The 23,411-nt window shown below is 37.8% G+C and overlaps 10 non-coding genes across 10 annotated transcripts; 4 read left to right on the top strand and 6 right to left on the bottom strand.

The window, feature by feature from the left end:
* Positions 1–6,921: 6,921 nt before the first annotated feature.
* Positions 6,922–6,993, bottom strand: TRNAQ-UUG (transfer RNA glutamine (anticodon UUG)). Its single transcript has one exon. It is a non-coding gene; the product is annotated as a tRNA-Gln (tRNA).
* Positions 6,994–8,541: 1,548 nt separating this feature from the next.
* TRNAQ-CUG (transfer RNA glutamine (anticodon CUG)) lies at positions 8,542–8,613 on the top strand. Its single transcript has one exon. It is a non-coding gene; the product is annotated as a tRNA-Gln (tRNA).
* An 825-nt stretch (positions 8,614–9,438) lies between these two features.
* Positions 9,439–9,510, bottom strand: TRNAQ-UUG (transfer RNA glutamine (anticodon UUG)). Its single transcript has one exon. It is a non-coding gene; the product is annotated as a tRNA-Gln (tRNA).
* Positions 9,511–11,917: 2,407 nt separating this feature from the next.
* TRNAQ-CUG (transfer RNA glutamine (anticodon CUG)) lies at positions 11,918–11,989 on the top strand. Its single transcript has one exon. It is a non-coding gene; the product is annotated as a tRNA-Gln (tRNA).
* An 825-nt stretch (positions 11,990–12,814) lies between these two features.
* On the bottom strand, positions 12,815–12,886 carry TRNAQ-UUG (transfer RNA glutamine (anticodon UUG)). Its single transcript has one exon. It is a non-coding gene; the product is annotated as a tRNA-Gln (tRNA).
* Positions 12,887–15,293: 2,407 nt separating this feature from the next.
* On the top strand, positions 15,294–15,365 carry TRNAQ-CUG (transfer RNA glutamine (anticodon CUG)). The gene has a single exon. It is a non-coding gene; the product is annotated as a tRNA-Gln (tRNA).
* Positions 15,366–16,190: 825 nt separating this feature from the next.
* Positions 16,191–16,262, bottom strand: TRNAQ-UUG (transfer RNA glutamine (anticodon UUG)). The gene has a single exon. It is a non-coding gene; the product is annotated as a tRNA-Gln (tRNA).
* Positions 16,263–18,707: 2,445 nt separating this feature from the next.
* TRNAQ-UUG (transfer RNA glutamine (anticodon UUG)) lies at positions 18,708–18,779 on the bottom strand. The gene has a single exon. It is a non-coding gene; the product is annotated as a tRNA-Gln (tRNA).
* Positions 18,780–21,187: 2,408 nt separating this feature from the next.
* Positions 21,188–21,259, top strand: TRNAQ-CUG (transfer RNA glutamine (anticodon CUG)). Its single transcript has one exon. It is a non-coding gene; the product is annotated as a tRNA-Gln (tRNA).
* Positions 21,260–22,084: 825 nt separating this feature from the next.
* TRNAQ-UUG (transfer RNA glutamine (anticodon UUG)) lies at positions 22,085–22,156 on the bottom strand. The gene has a single exon. It is a non-coding gene; the product is annotated as a tRNA-Gln (tRNA).
* Positions 22,157–23,411: the final 1,255 nt, after the last annotated feature.

The following is a 23,411-nucleotide window of genomic DNA, read 5'->3' as shown; positions in this document are numbered from 1 at the left end:
CAATAATGAAGTGAGGCCTATGAAAGCCCGCACCTCCTTTTGTGTCTTGGGTATTGGCATATTTGCAATTAGCTGGATGCGATCTGGTGTAAGCTGCCTTCCCTCCTTCTACAGCGAGTGACCAAGGTAAACAACTCGCTGGACACAGAATTGCAGCTTAGAAGGGGACACCTTGTGCCCTTTTTCGGCCAAAAATTGTAATACCGTCAGTGATGCTTTCTCACATTCAGGTTCGTTTCTAGCGGTGATCAGCAGATCATCGACATATTGAAGTAGGGCAGTGTTGACTGGCATGTGGATACTGTCGAGTTCTCGTTTCAGTGCTTGGCTATAGATGCTGGGGCTTTCTGTAAATCCTTGAGGTGCGCGTGTGAATTTAAAGCTACGTCCATTTAAACTAAATCCGAACAAGTATTGGCTTTCCGGATCTATTGGGACGCTGAAAAAAGCATTCTTGAGATCAATTACAGTAAAGAATGTTGCTCCGGAATCAATAGCTGTCAGTAATGACGAGATATCTGGGACCACAGGGAATTTTGGCACTATGCATTTGTTCAATTCGCGCAGATCAATAACCAATCGATATACTGGCGGGGCCTTTGGATCTGTTCGTTTAAGAATCGGAATTATCGGGGAATTACATACATTGGAGTCTGTTTCCACAACCACTCCTTGGGCAATGAGCTCGTCAATGATTTGTAGTAAAGCCACTACAGCATCTGGTGGTAACTTGTATTGTCGCATTCGTGGTAGTACCACTCCTGCCTTTAGTGTAACTCGATATGGTGTAATATTCATGCAACCCACATCAGTAGGGCCTTGTGCCCATAAATGTGTAGGTAAAGTCTGCAGTCGGGGATCCATGTCTCGAGACACATAGTGACCTTTGAAATCACGTAAAAACAATCTTACTCCTTCCGGAGAACAACATATTATAGCTCCTAGAGCTTTCAGGGTTTTTATACCTAACAAGTTTTCTGGACATGATTCAGTAAGCAATAAATCTGTAGTTCGGGTCAAGGGTCCTATCGTAAGTGGAAGAGGCTGTGATACTTCATTAACAATAGGTTTTCCTGAAAAACCAAGGGAAATATTCTGTGAGCCTGAGAGGGGTGCCCCTGGAACTTCACTACGTTTTATAGTTGTTCGACTTGCCCCTGTATCAAGTAAAAATTTTCTATCTTGGCCTAATAGTTCACTATGTACATAAGGTCCTTCTTGGTCTACCGGGACCTCGATAAGGGGTAAGTCAACTTCCCTCTCTAGGCTGGTTCATGCGTATCGTTGATAATCAGGATAGTCATACTGTGCGGTCTGGTACAGCTGTCGTGTCGTGGTTTGTGTGGCAGCAACAGGCAGCGCTGGTGCAGCTGGCACAAACTGTATAGACTGTTGTGGAGCTGGCATGGACTGGGCATGCTGCGGTGCTCCTTGTTCATTCTGATCCTGTCTAGGTGGCCGTGGTCTTTCTTGTGTTTTACCTGTGGCGATATTACGCTTCAAGACTGGGCAATCGTGTATGTAATGACCTGGTTGTTTACAATAGTTGCATGTCCCTTTTACAGGTCCTGCTGAATCACCGGACTGTGTCGTACCCTTTTTATGACCTTCTGCTGGAACTGTCTGGGAGACTAGCATTTTCATTTTTGTGTCTTTCATGCGTTTCTGTTCATGTTCTTGTTCCTCTCTAATTCTATTGTAATGGTACTGTAACATTTGTAACATTTGTGATGGGGTATTACCTTGCCAAGTACTCTCGAATTTTAATACTGTATTCTTCACCTGGGGTAAGGAATTTTCAACTAATTTTGTCACAAACAGATGTGGGTATGACTCGCTACTTGCTTTTATACCACTATTTATACCAAAACATTTTTCGAATCGGGCATAGAAATCACTAGTGTCTTCATCTTGCTTTTGTTTACAGGCTGAGATTGCACCCCAGTCTTCCTTTTTCGTGGTTAATAAACGTGGCAGTACCTGTACTAGTAAACCTGGTAGTGCTTTAGTTTTATCCCCAAGCCCCGAACCTGGACCTCGGGCCCTTTCTTCATTTTCTAATGCTGTCCAGTCTATCTTTTGGTCTCCCACCTCCCACTCTTTTTCCTTGAGTTTTTCATAAATGCCAGCAGGCATTAATACCTTTAATATTGTCATAATGTCGGGATAGGTATACTCTCCCATGAGTAACATGTCTTTAATTTCTCGGTGAAAACCAGCTGGGTCTTTGTCATGACTGGGTACCACTTTCTTCATTTCTAACAATTCTATTTTCGATATGGGCGTATATACATATACACGTTTAAACTGATTGTCCTCGCCCTTTATTGGGTGTACTTCTCGTAAGGGATTCTGTCTGTCCATGTAATACGTCGTTCTTTCCTTGATGGGCAGTGAGACATGTTCTGGGCATACAAAAAGGATGTACTGCTTTCTTGATTCTAGTATTTCTCTAATTAACTTAGTACCTGAACCTCTCCATCTATTCGTGAGTAATTCAGTCAATATATCAGGTAACGGACCAGGATCGGAATGTTGACTTTTATAAAGTATAAGAAGTTGTTGAATCATATAAATCCCAGATAAACGCTGTTCATCTGGGGTGAGGTTCAAAAATGTGTGTGCTACTGTATCATCACCATATTTTCCGGGACTGTCAACCCAATGAACGGCTGACCTGGCTAATTCTTGTTCATCCATAGAATCGAGTAAATGGTAACCCCTTCGTTCTCGGAGTAATTTGTCAGCGGCTTGGAACGAATGCTCGGGGGACCTTAGATTTATTATAGGTGTATGGAAATTCCTGTTATTATCTGGACATATCGGACGTATCGGGTCAGTGAAACATCTAGTACTATTACAAGATCTTCCTCTACCTACATAGGCTATGGTTTCTGACTGTCCTGTGGGCAGTCCTGATCCTTCCTCCTCCTCATTTTGTTCAAACTGGTCTACCGCTAATCTCTCTTCGTATAGGCGTTCTATTTCTTTACGGATCTTTCGGCACATGGCTATTATACATTTTTGCCTATCATGTCTCCCTTCTGATATATTCTGGCTCCATCTGGTAAGGGTTTGCATTATTTCCGGATCTACCCCCGGTCGGTCTTGATTTCTGATTACACAATTTATGAGGAAACGTAACAGTTCCCCCTGTATCTCCACTTTCTGGTATTCCATAGCTCTGTTAATACATTCAGAATCTCGCCCTGTTTGGACAAAATGATATATATTATCTAGATGCATATTCATTCCTGGTAGCTTTCCTAAATACACCGCAGCTCGTCTGATACGTAATGATGCCAGGATCATTTCGTCCTCTTTTCCGGGCACAGGGTCATATCTACAATCTACAAGAAGTTCCTTAAGTGTACGGGAATTTATGAGTTTGGGGGTACGTGGATGTGCTGATTCTTGAAAAGTAAGTTTATTTATTCTGGGTGGCGTAGAAAAGATGTTGGTAGCACCTCCGGTAGCCCCGTCTGGGGTATCGGGCGTGAAAGGATTCGTTGAACGCGATACAGCAACTATAGGTGTGGACACAGCTGTAGAAGCAGCTGTAGGAACAGATGTGGAAACAGATGTGCTTGCCGGAACTTGTGTCAGGATTTGATGCTGTAGGGATACAGATACAGGGTCTTGGCGTTGAACCTCCCCGGCAGACGGTCTATGTGGGGCGGGGTTAGCATACTCGGGAGCTGCTTCATCTAAATATGAGGAAAGAAAAACATCTTCTGCTGTTCTAGGATGCCCCTTAGGATGCATTTTTATTGGGAACAATGGGGGTGGCAAGTCTTTTGGTATCTCCGGGGTAGCCTTAGGTAATCCCTCGGCCAGAAGGGGATACATACCATTCATAAGGGCATTTCTTTGTCTGTCTACTTGTTCTGATTTCACTCGTGTACCTTCTTCAATTAATAGATTTTCTCGGACTTTATTTGAATTTTCCTTACTCTTCTCTTCCTGTCTACGTGCTTTTTCTGTACGTCTATACGATTCTTTACGCCATAATTCAATGGCGTCTTTCTGTGATTGTCTAGCTTTCCTTTTCCATAATTCTTCCTCTACTTTCACGATGCAATCTGCATCCCAGGTCCCAGCTGCGGGCCACCTCTGACTTTCTGGTAATTCCTTAGTGTAGTCTACCCATAGATCAAGAAATAATATGGCGTCTAGGCCATGTTTATGATACATGAAGTACCCTGGAGTGTCCCTAGGAGGAATGGGAACAGCTTCTTCGAGTACCCCTTTTCTAGTTGTGATCTGTCTTAGTTTCGAAAAGAGCGGCATATTGAGAACTGATCTGATACTTGGTCTTGAACAAACTTAATACAATAAACACAATAATGAACAGTCATTCACACCACAATATGCAGAATGTTTTAACACATTTAACATTTAACGTTTTAAATGAGCAACAATGATGATGACGATCTAAGAAAACTTAATCACAAAACATAATCCTCGGCATTAACTGAATTATTCTGAATTTATATACTTGATATACTAGATATACTGCTAAACAGTACAGATACACTGCTAAAACAGTGCAGACCGGATTTGTGTACCCAAACCCGTCTGGACCGGCACAACTTATGTGCACGCCAGAACGCCTCCCCAGTAATGGTACTCACCGGGTAGCTCGGAACGGAAGGCCTCGGAACGGAACTGAACTGAACTGGACTCGACTCGAAAACTTCGGACACTTCGGAACATCGGAAACCTCGGAACTTCGGAACTTCGGAACTTGGTGGGCCTCTGTATACCTCGGATCTTGCTCTCTCAGCTAGGCTCTGGTCGGGATACTTCGCACTTCTCACCGCCTCGTCTGGGTGTTGATCGCAGCCTCAGTCGCCCCCGCTTGACCGGAGGGAGATACAGGAAATCCTGCTGGTACGCGTTGTTGTCCGTCCAGCTGTGGCAGGAGACCGGGCCTGCAACGCACCGCCGGCGCGTGAGATGAGAAAGTGTCCCTGTTCGGGCGCCATTCATGTGGTTAATAATTTAATTACCGGGACTTAATTTGATACAGAAAAATAATAAATATAGCTCAGTAAAATAAGAGGCAAAATCCGTGATATTAGAGGTTCGGAATGGGCTTTATTCCAATGGACGATTTTGAAATCGTGGACTCCAGGTTCCATCACCACGGGGGTTCAGGAAGTGAAGTACATACTTTATTGATAAGTAATCACTTTTATACAATAGGCATTACAGTGAAGCAAATGCAGGAGGCGTAACAATTGATAGTAGAGATAAAACATACATGCGTAGCAAAAGTGGGCGTAACTGGGTGTAACTAAAGAACGTCATCAGGTATGATGTCATAATAGGGTGGTTCCATGAAAGAATTTCGCAATGTCAGTAGAAATACTTGGCAGAAATGCGCGCGTAGCAGCATGACGTATGATTGACGTGCGACTAGGGGGTGAAGGGGATTTGACATTTAACTCTACATGTGGCGACAGATGTCTGGAGGGTCAAGTCAACCTAATCCCAAATCATATCTAACATCCTATGTTTAAAGAACTATGTTATCCAAAAAGAGAGGTCTCTTAGAGTAGAATCTTATTCTATACTGACTATACTGACTGTTAGTGCGTGTACAAGCGTCTAAGTGTCTACACTAGATGCGAGGGCAGAAGTCTTCCATGATAATAGGGCTATGAATTACTTGCATAAAGACAGAGAAGCCGGGCCTTTGCTCGGTAGCTGGAAGAATGTTTACTTAAACTACTAGACAGGAATGCATTGGGCAGGGAGCGGAGCAGATAATTTCGAAGGTGAAATTCAGCTTTTGGCAGGCAACAAGCTGATGTCAGGCACCGTGAGCCGCGCAGGGAATGAGACAAAGTTCACGGTCACAGATGCAGGCTCAGACTGGAGCTCTCAAAGGCAGAAGGCAGGAAAAGCTTGATGGCAGAATCAGGGCCTACTTGCCTGGACTGTAAAATGGCATAAGTGAACCATATAAAGCCGGTGGCCTTTCGTACTTAGGAATGGAATATCCGGCCCATTCATGGCGGATCTAAAAGAGGGCATGTTGGCGGTGGACACACATGTGTTTGCGTCTTCATAACTGGAACTGGAGGGAACATACATGTATTTATGATTCATACATGAAACCGTTGGGGTCCAAGATAGGGGACATAACTGATCGGAAAAATCCATATTTCCACAGTATGAACGCATAAGTATGTATAGATGCATACATAGCTTTATCCATCTAGATAGCTGTTAGACAATATGAACATATCAATTATTCATAAACATAAATATTGAAGCTGAACCTAGAAACTGTTCTTTCACATCCACATTGTAAACATGAGTTTATTTTCCTTTCTCATCTATATGGCCAGTAATGAGATAGTTCATTTTTGCTGATTTCTTAGCTGACAACATGCTGGACTTACACAGTGTATTTCATTGTGAATTTCTTTGAAAGTGAATTTCAGATTCACACCTTTGACATGTCTTTCAAAAGATTCAACTTTATTGGTTGTGGATTTACTGTTGAAAATCAGTGTGTAAAATCTTTGTACGTCTGAATTTCAAGATTATTATTCAAACTGCACATCTTCGGTCCCCGTAATACAAAGTTTGATTCCTCAAGTTTTGTTTTAATGAATGCTTTGCAATTAAAAAGTTCCTTGTTCCCCTTATCAATAACAGTAAGATTTTAAAAAGTAATGTCGTGCATCAAGCCCCTGTGATGAGTTTGAGAAACCAGAGTGAGTTTGTAAAATCTCTCATTATTTTGAGCCATTTAGTTTCCAGGTATTGTAAAAATTCTATTATTTGCTCACATCTATTAAACTTTTAGAGTATAATCAATAAATTAATTTTTCACCCTACCGGTATTAGATATGTGATATTAATGAATACACTTGAAAAAAAATGATTTGGTCAAGAGTCATAAAATGGTCCCACCGAGATTTGAACTCGGATCATTGGATTCAAAGTCCAAAGTGCTAACCATTACACCATGGAACCTCCCATGTGAAAGGAGTGCAAACTGCTGCAGCAATGTGGAAATGTCAAAGTTTTTAATATTCTACTGTCAAAGAGAAACTGAATTGGATTGCTTTCCTATTCTGGTAAACTTTTGCATATTGAACTATGTTGGGGAAGGATGTTGCCCAAAAGACTCAAATAACGTTATAACTCTGTTGAACAGTGGTTTTTATGTGAGATAATATTTTTCAATGAAAGATAAGTTGCCCCCTGAGGCAAATCTCTTCTGTCAAAATGGAAAGCTCACCCTGGTACGGGAGGGTGGATGGTGTCGTGGTTAGCACTCTGGACTCTGAAAACAGGGATCTGAGTACAAATTTCAGTGGGACTTATCTGAACATTACAATTTTCTTTTCCATTCAGTTCTTACAAGTTTTATTTGGAACAATATCACATTTACTTATAAACATGTAAAAATCAACCTGTACATATGTATCTCTGTATATATAGCTATATGTCTCTGTATATTTATAGGAACATATAAACATATAGATTATAAAAATAAATATAATTAGTGGAGGTGAAAATCATGAACAGTTGTTGCCTCTCAGCATTTGAAACATGAGTTTCTACTTCTTTCTCTTTTATATGTCCTGAAATTGAGATAGTCACTTTTTACTCATTATTGATCCAACAATACAGTTGATGTATACAAAGCATATCATTTGATTTGTGAATAAAGTTCAAAAATGAGAATTTGATCAGTACCTGTCATGCCTCCGACCAAAAGCTTATATTTTACGATTGGAGATCAACTGTTGTAAATCAGCATGAAAAACATTTTCTTTTCACGATTTCCATACTAATATAAAACAACATTTTTACTAGCTGAATGGGATCATCATTTGGGTTCCTCTATGTTTGATTGAAGAAAACTTCTCATTCAAAATGTGCTATTTTCGCCTTATCAATAGCGGGAAAGCTTAAAAAAGTGAGGCTGTGAATCACCCGTCTGAAATGCGTTTGAGAAAATCAGGATATGATTTTATAATGGCTAACTACTTTGTGAAGAAATTTGATGTCAAAGTATTGTAAAGTTTGTATTGATGTAAGTTGTTCAAGCTGATGGACATTTTGAAAGCATTCAATAATTGACTCTTTCAACCTACTAGTGTTGGATTTGAGCTATCAATGAACAAAGATGAAGAAATGGAAAAGCTCAAGAGTAATAAAAAAAGTCCCTCCAAGGTTTCAAATCGGATCATTGGATGCAAAGTCCAAATTGCCAACCATTGCTCTATCGAGCCACCCATGCAGAAGACAGAGACATTGCTTCAGTAGTCTGGAAATGTAGACTGTTTTATTATGCTACAGGCAAAGATGAACATTGTGATATAACTTTTATATTCAGATAAACATTTGAATATTTAACACTTTTATAGAGAATATAGCTGAAAAGAATCAAATCACATTAAATCTCTATCCACTATGACCATTCAAATGAGATATCTTTTTATCAATATAAGAGAAGGACATCACTGATGCGCTCTCTTTTGTCTCAATGGAAAAGGCACTCTTGTGTGAGAGGGTTCCATGGTGTAATGGTTAGCACTCTGGACTCTGAATCCAGCGATCCGAGTTCAAATCTCGGTGGGACCTACTACAATTATGAGATTCACTGTTTAACTCATTTTTTAGAATTTGGTCTAGAAAAAACCTAATATCAATGTTTTATACTGATGCGTATGAACGCATAAGTATGTATAGATGCATACATAGCTTTATCCATCTAGATAGCTGTTAGACAATATGAACATATCAATTATTCATAAACATAAATATTGAAGCTGAACCTAGAAACTGTTCTTTCACATCCACATTGTATACATGAGTTTATTTTCCTTTCTCATCTATATGGCCAGTAATGAGATAGTTCATTTTTGCTGATTTCTTAGCTGACAACATGCTGGACTTACACAGTGCATTTCATTGTGAATTTCTTTGAAAGTGAATTTCAGATTCACACCTTTGACATGTCTTTCAAAAGATTCAACTTTATTGGTTGTGGATTTACTGTTGAAAATCAGTGTGTAAAATCTTTGTACGTCTGAATTTCAAGATTATTATTCAAACTGCACATCTTCGGTCCCCGTAATACAAAGTTTGACTCCTCAAGTTTTGTTTTAATGAATGCTTTGCAATTAAAAAGTTCCTTGTTCCCCTTATCAATAACAGTAAGATTTTAAAAAGTAATGTCGTGCATCAGGCCCCTGTGATGAGTTTGAGAAACCAGAGTGAGTTTGTAAAATCTCTCATTAGTTTGAGCCATTTAGTTTCCAGGTATTGTAAAAATTCTATTATTTGCTCACATCTAGTAAACTTTTAGAGTATAATCAATAAATTAATTTTTCACCCTACCGGTATTAGATATGTGATATTAATGAATACACTTGAAAGAAAATGATTTGGTCAAGAGTCATAAAATGGTCCCACCGAGATTTGAACTCGGATCATTGGATTCAAAGTCCAAAGTGCTAACCATTACACCATGGAACCACCCATGTGAAAGGAGTGCAAACTGCTGCAGCAATGTGGAAATGTCAAAGTTTTTAATATTCTACTGTCAAAGAGAAACTGAATTGGATTGCTTTCCTATTCTGGTAAACTTTTGCAATTGCAAAACGGAGGTCGTTATACTTGGCCCGAAAGGAACCTCACTCCCCCTGGATAGTTGGCCAGCCTGTCTAGGTCCTCTCCCTGACCCAAAAATAGAGGTGAAAAGCTTGGGAGTATGGATCGACTCCGATCTCTCATTTATTCCGCAAGCAAAGAAGGTAGCAGGGACCTGCTTCGGTCTTCTAAAATCTTTGAGGAAAGTCCTACCCCTTCTTCCCCCTAAACCCCAAAAACTGCTAATCCAAGGTCTCATAATATCGAGACTAGATTACAGTAACGTGATTTATCTGGGCGCTCCCGAAGCGACCCTTAATAAATTGCAGAGAATTCAGAACACTGCTGCCCGGATCATCACAAACACCCCGGCCAGATCATCTGCTAAACCCGCTCTCAAACTCCTCCATTGGCTCCCCATAAGGGAGAGAGTCAAATTTAAGGCCCTGTGCCTGGTCCACAAAACGTTGCATAACCAAGGCCCCCCAATCCTCAGCAATTTTGTCACCCCTTACACTACCACTAGATCCCTCCGTTCTAACGCAGAAAACCTCATCAATACCCCGAGATTCAGGAAGGCCCGATCAGGAGGAAGACGCTTCTCGGTACAAGCTGCCCGTCTTTGGAATTCACTCCCCCATGACTTACGTCTTGAACCACAATATCTGCGCTTCAGGAAGCTGCTAAAAACACATCTCTTTCCCTAGCTTCCATGCCCCCCCTCTGTTTTGATCTCCCACCCTTCATCTCTTTTGCTCTTAGCTCCCGGGCCTCAGATTTGTTGAATTAGGGTTTTTAGCGCTGGGATACCTCCGGGTGACTATGCGCTTTATAAAAATAAATAATAATAATAATAATAATAATATTGAACTATGTTGGGGAAGGATGTTGCCCAAAAGACTCAAATAACGTTTTAACTCTGTTGAACAGTGGTTTTTATGTGAGATAATATTTTTCAATGAAAGATAAGTTGCCCCCTGAGGCAAATCTCTTCTGTCAAAATGGAAAGCTCACCCTGGTACGGGAGGGTGGATGGTGTCGTGGTTAGCACTCTGGACTCTGAAAACAGGGATCTGAGTACAAATTTCAGTGGGACTTATCTGAACATTACAATTTTCTTTTCCATTCAGTTCTTATAAGTTTTATTTGGAACAAATCACATTTACTTATAAACATGTAAAAATCAACCTGTACATATGTATCTCTGTATATATAGCTATATGTCTCTGTATATTTATAGGAACATATAAACATATAGATTATAAAAATAAATATAATTAGTGGAGGTGAAAATCATGAACAGTTGTTGCCTCTCAGCATTTGAAACATGAGTTTCTACTTCTTTCTCTTTTATATGTCCTGAAATTGAGATAGTCACTTTTTACTCATTATTGATCCAACAATACAGTTGATGTATACAAAGCATATCATATGATTTGTGAATGAAGTTCAAAAATGAGAATTTGATCAGTACCTGTCATGCCTCCGACCAAAAGCTTATATTTTACGATTGGAGATCAACTGTTGTAAATCAGCATGAAAAACATTTTCTTTTCACGATTTCCATACTAATATAAAACAACATTTTTACTAGCTGAATGAGATCATCATTTGGGTTCCTCTATGTTTGATTGAAGAAAACTTCTCATTCAAAATGTGCTATTTTCGCCTTATCAATAGCGGGAAAGCTTCAAAAAGTGATGCTGTGAATCACCCGTCTGAAATGCGTTTGAGAAAATCAGGATATGATTTTATAATGGCTAACTACTTTGTGAAGAAATTTGATGTCAAAGTATTGTAAAGTTTGTATTGATGTAACTTGTTCAAGCTGATGGACATTTTGAAAGCATTCAATAATTGACTCTTTCAACCTACTGGTGTTGGATTTGAGCTATCAATGAACAAAGATGAAGAAATGGAAAAGCTCAAGAGTAATAAAAAAAGTCCCTCCAAAGTTTCAAATCGGATCATTGGATGCAAAGTCCAAATTGCCAACCATTGCTCTATCGAGCCACCCATGCAGAAGACAGAGACATTGCTTCAGTAGTCTGGAAATGTAGACTGTTTTATTATGCTACAGGCAAAGATGAACATTGTGATATAACTTTTATATTCAGATAAACATTTGAATATTTAACACTTTTATAGAGAATATAGCTGAAAAGAATCAAATCACATTAAATCTCTATCCACTATGACCATTCAAATGAGATATCTTTTTATCAATATAAGAGAAGGACATCACTGATGCGCTCTCTTTTGTCTCAATGGAAAAGGCACTCTTGTGTGAGAGGGTTCCATGGTGTAATGGTTAGCACTCTGGACTCTGAATCCAGCGATCCGAGTTCAAATCTCGGTGGGACCTACTACAATTATGAGATTCACTGTTTAACTCATTTTTTAGAATTTGGTCTAGAAAAAACCTAATATCAATGTTTTATACTGATGCGTATGAACGCATAAGTATGTATAGATGCATACATAGCTTTATCCATCTAGATAGCTGTTAGACAATATGAACATATCAATTATTCATAAACATAAATATTGAAGCTGAACCTAGAAACTGTTCTTTCACATCCACATTGTATACATGAGTTTATTTTCCTTTCTCATCTATATGGCCAGTAATGAGATAGTTCATTTTTGCTGATTTCTTAGCTGACAACATGCTGGACTTACACAGTGCATTTCATTGTGAATTTCTTTGAAAGTGAATTTCAGATTCACACCTTTGACATGTCTTTCAAAAGATTCAACTTTATTGGTTGTGGATTTACTGTTGAAAATCAGTGTGTAAAATCTTTGTACGTCTGAATTTCAAGATTATTATTCAAACTGCACATCTTCGGTCCCCGTAATACAAAGTTTGACTCCTCAAGTTTTGTTTTAATGAATGCTTTGCAATTAAAAAGTTCCTTGTTCCCCTTATCAATAACAGTAAGATTTTAAAAAGTAATGTCGTGCATCAGGCCCCTGTGATGAGTTTGAGAAACCAGAGTGAGTTTGTAAAATCTCTCATTAGTTTGAGCCATTTAGTTTCCAGGTATTGTAAAAATTCTATTATTTGCTCACATCTAGTAAACTTTTAGAGTATAATCAATAAATTAATTTTTCACCCTACCGGTATTAGATATGTGATATTAATGAATACACTTGAAAGAAAATGATTTGGTCAAGAGTCATAAAATGGTCCCACCGAGATTTGAACTCGGATCATTGGATTCAAAGTCCAAAGTGCTAACCATTACACCATGGAACCTCCCATGTGAAAGGAGTGCAAACTGCTGCAGCAATGTGGAAATGTCAAAGTTTTTAATATTCTACTGTCAAAGAGAAACTGAATTGGATTGCTTTCCTATTCTGGTAAACTTTTGCAATTGCAAAACGGAGGTCCTTATACTTGGCCCGAAAGGAACCTCACTCCCCCTGGATAGTTGGCCAGCCTGTCTAGGTCCTCTCCCTGACCCAAAAATAGAGGTGAAAAGCTTGGGAGTATGGATCGACTCCGATCTCTCATTTATTCCGCAAGCAAAGAAGGTAGCAGGGACCTGCTTCGGTCTTCTAAAATCTTTGAGGAAAGTCCTACCCCTTCTTCCCCCTAAACCCCAAAAACTGCTAATCCAAGGTCTCATAATATCGAGACTAGATTACAGTAACGTGATTTATCTGGGCGCTCCCGAAGCGACCCTTAATAAATTGCAGAGAATTCAGAACACTGCTGCCCGGATCATCACAAACACCCCGGCCAGATCATCTGCTAAACCCGCTCTCAAACTCCTCCATTGGCTCCCCATAAGGGAGAGAGTCAAATTTAAGGCCCTGTGCCTGGTCCACAAAACGTTGCATAACCAAGGCCCCCCAATCCTCAGCAATTTTGTCACCCCTTACACTACCACTAGATCCCTCCGTTCTAACGCAGAAAACCTCATCAATACCCCGAGATTCAGGAAGGCCCGATCAGGAGGAAGACGCTTCTCGGTACAAGCTGCCCGTCTTTGGAATTCACTCCCCCATGACTTACGTCTTGAACCACAATATCTGCGCTTCAGGAAGCTGCTAAAAACACATCTCTTTCCCTAGCTTCCATGCCCCCCCTCTGTTTTGATCTCCCACCCTTCCTCTCTTTTGCTCTTAGCTCCCGGGCCTCAGATTTGTTGAATTAGGGTTTTTAGCGCTGGGATACCTCCGGGTGACTATGCGCTTTATAAAAATAAATAATAATAATAATAATAATAATATTGAACTATGTTGGGGAAGGATGTTGCCCAAAAGACTCAAATAACGTTTTAACTCTGTTGAACAGTGGTTTTTATGTGAGATAATATTTTTCAATGAAAGATAAGTTGCCCCCTGAGGCAAATCTCTTCTGTCAAAATGGAAAGCTCACCCTGGTACGGGAGGGTGGATGGTGTCGTGGTTAGCACTCTGGACTCTGAAAACAGGGATCTGAGTACAAATTTCAGTGGGACTTATCTGAACATTACAATTTTCTTTTCCATTCAGTTCTTATAAGTTTTATTTGGAACAAATCACATTTACTTATAAACATGTAAAAATCAACCTGTACATATGTATCTCTGTATATATAGCTATATGTCTCTGTATATTTATAGGAACATATAAACATATAGATTATAAAAATAAATATAATTAGTGGAGGTGAAAATCATGAACAGTTGTTGCCTCTCAGCATTTGAAACATGAGTTTCTACTTCTTTCTCTTTTATATGTCCTGAAATTGAGATAGTCACTTTTTACTCATTATTGATCCAACAATACAGTTGATGTATACAAAGCATATCATATGATTTGTGAATGAAGTTCAAAAATGAGAATTTGATCAGTACCTGTCATGCCTCCGACCAAAAGCTTATATTTTACTATTGGAGATCAACTGTTGTAAATCAGCATGAAAAACATTTTCTTTTCACGATTTCCATACTAATATAAAACAACATTTTTACTAGCTGAATGAGATCATCATTTGGGTTCCTCTATGTCTGATTGAAGAAAACTTCTCATTCAAAATGTGCTATTTTCGCCTTATCAATAGCGGGAAAGCTTAAAAAAGTGATGCTGTGAATCACCCGTCTGAAATGCGTTTGAGAAAATCAGGATATGATTTTATAATGGCTAACTACTTTGTGAAGAAATTTGATGTCAAAGTATTGTAAAGTTTGTATTGATGTAACTTGTTCAAGCTGATGGACATTTTGAAAGCATTCAATAATTGACTCTTTCAACCTACTGGTGTTGGATTTGAGCTATCAATGAACAAAGATGAAGAAATGGAAAAGCTCAAGAGTAATAAAAAAAGTCCCTCCAAGGTTTCAAATCGGATCATTGGATGCAAAGTCCAAATTGCCAACCATTGCTCTATCGAGCCACCCATGCAGGAGACAGAGACATTGCTTCAGTAGTCTGGAAATGTAGACTGTTTTATTATGCTACAGGCAAAGATGAACATTGTGATATAACTTTTATATTCAGATAAACATTTGAATATTTAACACTTTTATAGAGAATATAGCTGAAAAGAATCAAATCACATTAAATCTCTATCCACTATGACCATTCAAATGAGATATCTTTTTATCAATATAAGAGAAGGACATCACTGATGCGCTCTCTTTTGTCTCAATGGAAAAGGCACTCTTGTGTGAGAGGGTTCCATGGTGTAATGGTTAGCACACTGGACTCTGAATCCAGCGATCCGAGTTCAAATCTCGGTGGGACCTACTACAATTATGAGATTCACTGTTTAACTCATTTTTTAGAATTTGGTCTAGAAAAAACCTAATATCAATGTTTTATACTGATGCGTATGAACGCATAAGTATGTATAGATGCATACATAGCTTTATCCATCTAGATAGCTGTTAGACAATATGAACATATCAATTATTCATAAACATATATATTGAAGCTGAACCTAGAAACTGTTCTTTCACATCCACATTGTAAACATGAGTTTATTTTCCTTTCTCATCTATATGGCCAGTAATGAGATAGTTCATTTTTGCTGATTTCTTAGCTGACAACATGCTGGACTTACACAGTGCATTTCATTGTGAATTTCTTTGAAAGTGAATTTCAGATTCACACCTTTGACATGTCTTTCAAAAGATTCAACTTTATTGGTTGTGGATTTACTGTTGAAAATCAGTGTGTAAAATCTTTGTACGTCTGAATTTCAAGATTATTATTCAAACTGCACATCTTCGGTCCCCGTAATACAAAGTTTGACTCCTCAAGTTTTGTTTTAATGAATGCTTTGCAATTAAAAAGTTCCTTGTTCCCCTTATCAATAACAGTAAGATTTTAAAAAGTAATGTTGTGCATCAGGCCCCTGTGATGAGTTTGAGAAACCAGAGTGAGTTTGTAAAATCTCTCATTATTTTGAGCCATTTAGTTTCCAGGTATTGTAAAAATTCTATTATTTGCTCACATCTAGTAAACTTTTAGAGTATAATCAATAAATTAATTTTTCACCCTACCGGTATTAGATATGTGATATTAATGAATACACTTGAAAGAAAATGATTTGGTCAAGAGTCATAAAATGGTCCCACCGAGATTTGAACTCGGATCATTGGATTCAAAGTCCAAAGTGCTAACCATTACACCATGGAACCTCCCATGTGAAAGGAGTGCAAACTGCTGCAGCAATGTGGAAATGTCAAAGTTTTTAATATTCTACTGTCAAAGAGAAACTGAATTGGATTGCTTTCCTATTCTGGTAAACTTTTGCATATTGAACTATGTTGGGGAAGGATGTTGCCCAAAAGACTCAAATAACGTTATAACTCTGTTGAACAGTGGTTTTTATGTGAGATAATATTTTTCAATGAAAGATAAGTTGCCCCCTGAGGCAAATCTCTTCTGTCAAAATGGAAAGCTCACCCTGGTACGGGAGGGTGGATGGTGTCGTGGTTAGCACTCTGGACTCTGAAAACAGGGATCTGAGTACAAATTTCAGTGGGACTTATCTGAACATTACAATTTTCTTTTCCATTCAGTTCTTAAAAGTTTTATTTGGAACAACATCACATTTACTTATAAACATGTAAAAATCAACCTGTACATATGTATCTCTGTATATATAGCTATATGTCTCTGTATATTTATAGGAACATATAAACATATAGATTATAAAAATAAATATAATTATTGGAGGTGAAAATCATGAACAGTTGTTGCCTCTCAGCATTTGAAACATGAGTTTCTACTTCTTTCTCTTTTATATGTCCTGAAATTGAGATAGTCACTTTTTACTCATTATTGATCCAACAATACAGTTGATGTATACAAAGCATATCATATGATTTGTGAATGAAGTTCAAAAATGAGAATTTGATCAGTACCTGTCATGCCTCCGACCAAAAGCTTATATTTTACGATTGGAGATCAACTGTTGTAAATCAGCATGAAAAACATTTTCTTTTCACGATTTCCATACTAATATAAAACAACATTTTTACTAGCTGAATGAGATCATCATTTGGGTTCCTCTATGTTTGATTGAAGAAAACTTCTCATTCAAAATGTGCTATTTTCGCCTTATCAATAGCGGGAAAGCTTAAAAAAGTGATGCTGTGAATCACCCGTCTGAAATGCGTTTGAGAAAATCAGGATATGATTTTATAATGGCTAACTACTTTGTGAAGAAATTTGATGTCAAAGTATTGTAAAGTTTGTATTGATGTAACTTGTTCAAGCTGATGGACATTTTGAAAGCATTCAATAATTGACTCTTTCAACCTACTGGTGTTGGATTTGAGCTATCAATGAACAAAGATGAAGAAATGGAAAAGCTCAAGAGTAATAAAAAAAGTCCCTCCAAGGTTTCAAATCGGATCATTGGATGCAAAGTCCAAATTGCCAACCATTGCTCTATCGAGCCACCCATGCAGGAGACAGAGACATTGCTTCAGTAGTCTGGAAATGTAGACTGTTTTATTATGCTACAGGCAAAGATGAACAGTGTGATATAACTTTTATATTCAGATAAACATTTGAATATTTAACACTTTTATAGAGAATATAGCTGAAAAGAATCAAATCACATTAAATCTCTATCCACTATGACCATTCAAATGAGATATCTTTTTATCAATATAAGAGAAGGACATCACTGATGCGCTCTCTTTTGTCTCAATGGAAAAGGCACTCTTGTGTGAGAGGGTTCCATGGTGTAATGGTTAGCACTCTGGACTCTGAATCCAGCGATCCGAGTTCAAATCTCGGTGAGGCCTACTACAATTATGAGATTCACTGTTTAACTCATTTTTTAGAATTTGGTCTAGAAAAAACCTAATATCAATGTTTTATACTGATGCGTATGAACGCATAAGTATGTATAGATGCATACATAGCTTTATCCATCTAGATAGCTGTTAGACAATATGAACATATCAATTATTCATAAACATAAATATTGAAGCTGAACCTAGAAACTGTTCTTTCACATCCACATTGTAAACATGAGTTTATTTTCCTTTCTCATCTATATGGCCAGTAATGAGATAGTTCATTTTTGCTGATTTCTTAGCTGACAACATGCTGGACTTACACAGTGCATTTCATTGTGAATTTCTTTGAAAGTGAATTTCAGATTCACACCTTTGACATGTCTTTCAAAAGATTCAACTTTATTGGTTGTGGATTTACTGTTGAAAATCAGTGTGTAAAATCTTTGTACGTCTGAATTTCAAGATTATTATTCAAACTGCACATCTTCGGTCCCCGTAATACAAAGTTTGACTCCTCAAGTTTTGTTTTAATGAATGCTTTGCAATTAAAAAGTTCCTTGTTCCCCTTATCAATAACAGTAAGATTTTAAAAAGTAATGTCGTGCATCAGGCCCCTGTGATGAGTTTGAGAAACCAGAGTGAGTTTGTAAAATCTCTCATTAGTTTGAGCCATTTAGTTTCCAGGTATTGTAAAAATTCTATTATTTGCTCACATCTAGTAAACTTTTAGAGTATAATCAATAAATAAATTTTTCACCCTACCGGTATTAGATATGTGATATTAATGAATACACTTGAAAGAAAATGATTTGGTCAAGAGTCATAAAATGGTCCCACCGAGATTTGAACTCGGATCATTGGATTCAAAGTCCAAAGTGCTAACCATTACACCATGGAACCTCCCATGTGAAAGGAGTGCAAACTGCTGCAGCAATGTGGAAATGTCAAAGTTTTTAATATTCTACTGTCAAAGAGAAACTGAATTGGATTGCTTTCCTATTCTGGTAAACTTTTGCAATTGCAAAACGGAGGTCCTTATACTTGGCCCGAAAGGAACCTCACTCCCCCTGGATAGTTGGCCAGCCTGTCTAGGTCCTCTCCCTGACCCAAAAATAGAGGTGAAAAGCTTGGGAGTATGGATCGACTCCGATCTCTCATTTATTCCGCAAGCAAAGAAGGTAGCAGGGACCTGCTTCGGTCTTCTAAAATCTTTGAGGAAAGTCCTACCCCTTCTTCCCCCTAAACCCCAAAAACTGCTAATCCAAGGTCTCATAATATCGAGACTAGATTACAGTAACGTGATTTATCTGGGCGCTCCCGAAGCGACCCTTAATAAATTGCAGAGAATTCATAACACTGCTGCCCGGATCATCACAAACACCCCGGCCAGATCATCTGCTAAACCCGCTCTCAAACTCCTCCATTGGCTCCCCATAAGGGAGAGAGTCAAATTTAAGGCCCTGTGCCTGGTCCACAAAACGTTGCATAACCAAGGCCCCCCAATACTCAGCAATTTTGTCACCCCTTACACTACCACTAGATCCCTCCGTTCTAACGCAGAAAACCTCATCAATACCCCGAGATTCAGGAAGGCCCGATCAGGAGGAAGACGCTTCTCGGTACAAGCTGCCCGTCTTTGGAATTCACTCCCCCATGACTTACGTCTTGAACCACAATATCTGCGCTTCAGGAAGCTGCTAAAAACACATCTCTTTCCCTAGCTTCCATGCCCCCCCTCTGTTTTGATCTCCCACCCTTCCTCTCTTTTGCTCTTAGCTCCCGGGCCTCAGATTTGTTGAATTAGGGTTTTTAGCGCTGGGATACCTCCGGGTGACTATGCGCTTTATAAAAATAAATAATAATAATATTAATAATATTATTGAACTATGTTGGGGAAGGATGTTGCCCAAAAGACTCTAATAACGTTATAACTCTGTTGAACAGTGGTTTTTATGTGAGATAATATTTTTCAATGAAAGATAAGTTGCCCCCTGAGGCAAATCTCTTCTGTCAAAATGGAAAGCTCACCCTGGTACGGGAGGGTGGATGGTGTCGTGGTTAGCACTCTGGACTCTGAAAACAGGGATCTGAGTACAAATTTCAGTGGGACTTATCTGAACATTACAATTTTCTTTTCCATTCAGTTCTTAAAAGTTTTATTTGGAACAACATCACATTTACTTATAAACATGTAAAAATCAACCTGTACATATGTATCTCTGTATATATAGCTATATGTCTCTGTATATTTATAGGAACATATAAACATATAGATTATAAAAATAAATATAATTAGTGGAGGTGAAAATCATGAACAGTTGTTGCCTCTCAGCATTTGAAACATGAGTTTCTACTTCTTTCTCTTTTATATGTCCTGAAATTGAGATAGTCACTTTTTACTCATTATTGATCCAACAATACAGTTGATGTATACAAAGCATATCATATGATTTGTGAATGAAGTTCAAAAATGAGAATTTGATCAGTACCTGTCATGCCTCCTACCAAAAGCTTATATTTTACTATTGGAGATCAACTGTTGTAAATCAGCATGAAAAACATTTTCTTTTCACGATTTCCATACTAATATAAAACAACATTTTTACTAGCTGAATGAGATCATCATTTGGGTTCCTCTATGTCTGATTGAAGAAAACTTCTCATTCAAAATGTGCTATTTTCGCCTTATCAATAGCGGGAAAGATTAAAAAAGTGATGCTGTGAATCACCCGTCTGAAATGCGTTTGAGAAAATCAGGATATGATTTTATAATGGCTAACTACTTTGTGAAGAAATTTGATGTCAAAGTATTGTAAAGTTTGTATTGATGTAACTTGTTCAAGCTGATGGACATTTTGAAAGCATTCAATAATTGACTCTTTCAACCTACTGGTGTTGGATTTGAGCTATCAATGAACAAAGATGAAGAAATGGAAAAGCTCAAGAGTAATAAAAAAAGTCCCTCCAAGGTTTCAAATCGGATCATTGGATGCAAAGTCCAAATTGCCAACCATTGCTCTATCGAGCCACCCATGCAGGAGACAGAGACATTGCTTCAGTAGTCTGGAAATGTAGACTGTTTTATTATGCTACAGGCAAAGATGAACATTGTGATATAACTTTTATATTCAGATAAACATTTGAATATTTAACACTTTTATAGAGAATATAGCTGAAAAGAATCAAATCACATTAAATCTCTATCCACTATGACCATTCAAATGCGATATCTTTTTATCAATATAAGAGAAGGACATCACTGATGCGCTCTCTTTTGTCTCAATGGAAAAGGCACTCTTGTGTGAGAGGGTTCCATGGTGTAATGGTTAGCACACTGGACTCTGAATCCAGCGATCCGAGTTCAAATCTCGGTGGGACCTACTACAATTATGAGATTCACTGTTTAACTCATTTTTTAGAATTTGGTCTAGAAAAAACCTAATATCAATGTTTTATACTGATGCATATGAACGCATAAGTATGTATAGATGCATACATAGCTTTATCCATCTAGATAGCTGTTAGACAATATGAACATATCAATTATTCATAAACATAAATATTGAAGCTGAACCTAGAAACTGTTCTTTCACATCCACATTGTAAACATGAGTTTATTTTCCTTTCTCATCTATATGGCCAGTAATGAGATAGTTCATTTTTGCTGATTTCTTAGCTGACAACATGCTGGACTTACACAGTGCATTTCATTGTGAATTTCTTTGAAAGTGAATTTCAGATTCACACCTTTGACATGTCTTTCAAAAGATTCAACTTTATTGGTTGTGGATTTACTGTTGAAAATCAGTGTGTAAAATCTTTGTACGTCTGAATTTCAAGATTATTATTCAAACTGCACATCTTCGGTCCCCGTAATACAAAGTTTGACTCCTCAAGTTTTGTTTTAATGAATGCTTTGCAATTAAAAAGTTCCTTGTTCCCCTTATCAATAACAGTAAGATTTTAAAAAGTAATGTCGTGCATCAGGCCCCTGTGATGAGTTTGAGAAACCAGAGTGAGTTTGTAAAATCTCTCATTAGTTTGAGCCATTTAGTTTCCAGGTATTGTAAAAATTCTATTATTTGCTCACATCTAGTAAACTTTTAGAGTATAATCAATAAATTAATTTTTCACCCTACCGGTATTAGATATGTGATATTAATGAATACACTTGAAAGAAAATGATTTGGTCAAGAGTCATAAAATGGTCCCACCGAGATTTGAACTCGGATCATTGGATTCAAAGTCCAAAGTGCTAACCATTACACCATGGAACCTCCCATGTGAAAGGAGTGCAAACTGCTGCAGCAATGTGGAAATGTCAACGTTTTTAATATTCTACTGTCAAAGAGAAACTGAATTGGATTGCTTTCCTATTCTGGTAAACTTTTGCATATTGAACTATGTTGGGGAAGGATGTTGCCCAAAAGACTCAAATAACGTTATAACTCTGTTGAACCGTGGTTTTTATGTGAGATAATATTTTTCAATGAAAGATAAGTTGCCCCCTGAGGCAAATCTCTTCTGTCAAAATGGAAAGCTCACCCTGGTACGGGAGGGTGGATGGTGTCGTGGTTAGCACTCTGGACTCTGAAAACAGGGATCTGAGTACCAATTTCAGTGGGACTTATCTGAACATTACAATTTTCTTTTCCATTCAGTTCTTAAAAGTTTTATTTGGAACAACATCACATTTACTTATAAACATGTAAAAATCAACCTGTACATATGTATCTCTGTATATATAGCTATATGTCTCTGTATATTTATAGGAACATATAAACATATAGATTATAAAAATAAATATAATTAGTGGAGGTGAAAATCATGAACAGTTGTTGCCTCTCAGCATTTGAAACATGAGTTTCTACTTCTTTCTCTTTTATATGTCCTGAAATTGAGATAGTCACTTTTTACTCATTATTGATCCAACAATACAGTTGATGTATACAAAGCATATCATATGATTTGTGAATGAAGTTCAAAAATGAGAATTTGATCAGTACCTGTCATGCCTCCGACCAAAAGCTTATATTTTACTATTGGAGATCAACTGTTGTAAATCAGCATGAAAAACATTTTCTTTTCACGATTTCCATACTAATATAAAACAACATTTTTACTAGCTGAATGAGATCATCATTTGGGTTCCTCTATGTCTGATTGAAGAAAACTTCTCATTCAAAATGTGCTATTTTCGCCTTATCAATAGCGGGAAAGATTAAAAAAGTGATGCTGTGAATCACCCGTCTGAAATGCGTTTGAGAAAATCAGGATATGATTTTATAATGGCTAACTACTTTGTGAAGAAATTTGACGTCAAATTATTGTAAAGTTTGTATTGATGTAGCTTGTTCAAGCTGATGGACATTTTGAAAGCATTTAATAATTGACTCTTTCAACCTACTGGTGTTGGATTTGAGCTATCAATGAACAAAGATGAAGAAATGGAAAAGCTCAAGAGTAATAAAAAAAGTCCCTCCAAGGTTTCAAATCGGATCATTGGATGCAAAGTCCAAATTGCCAACCATT

Source organism: Triturus cristatus, chromosome 5_2 (genome assembly GCF_964204655.1).
Source record: "Triturus cristatus chromosome 5_2, aTriCri1.1, whole genome shotgun sequence".
NCBI classification, from domain to species: domain Eukaryota; kingdom Metazoa; phylum Chordata; class Amphibia; order Caudata; family Salamandridae; genus Triturus; species Triturus cristatus.
The sequence above is the reverse complement of the archived record's forward strand: the minus strand, read 5'-3'. Positions and strand labels throughout refer to the sequence as shown.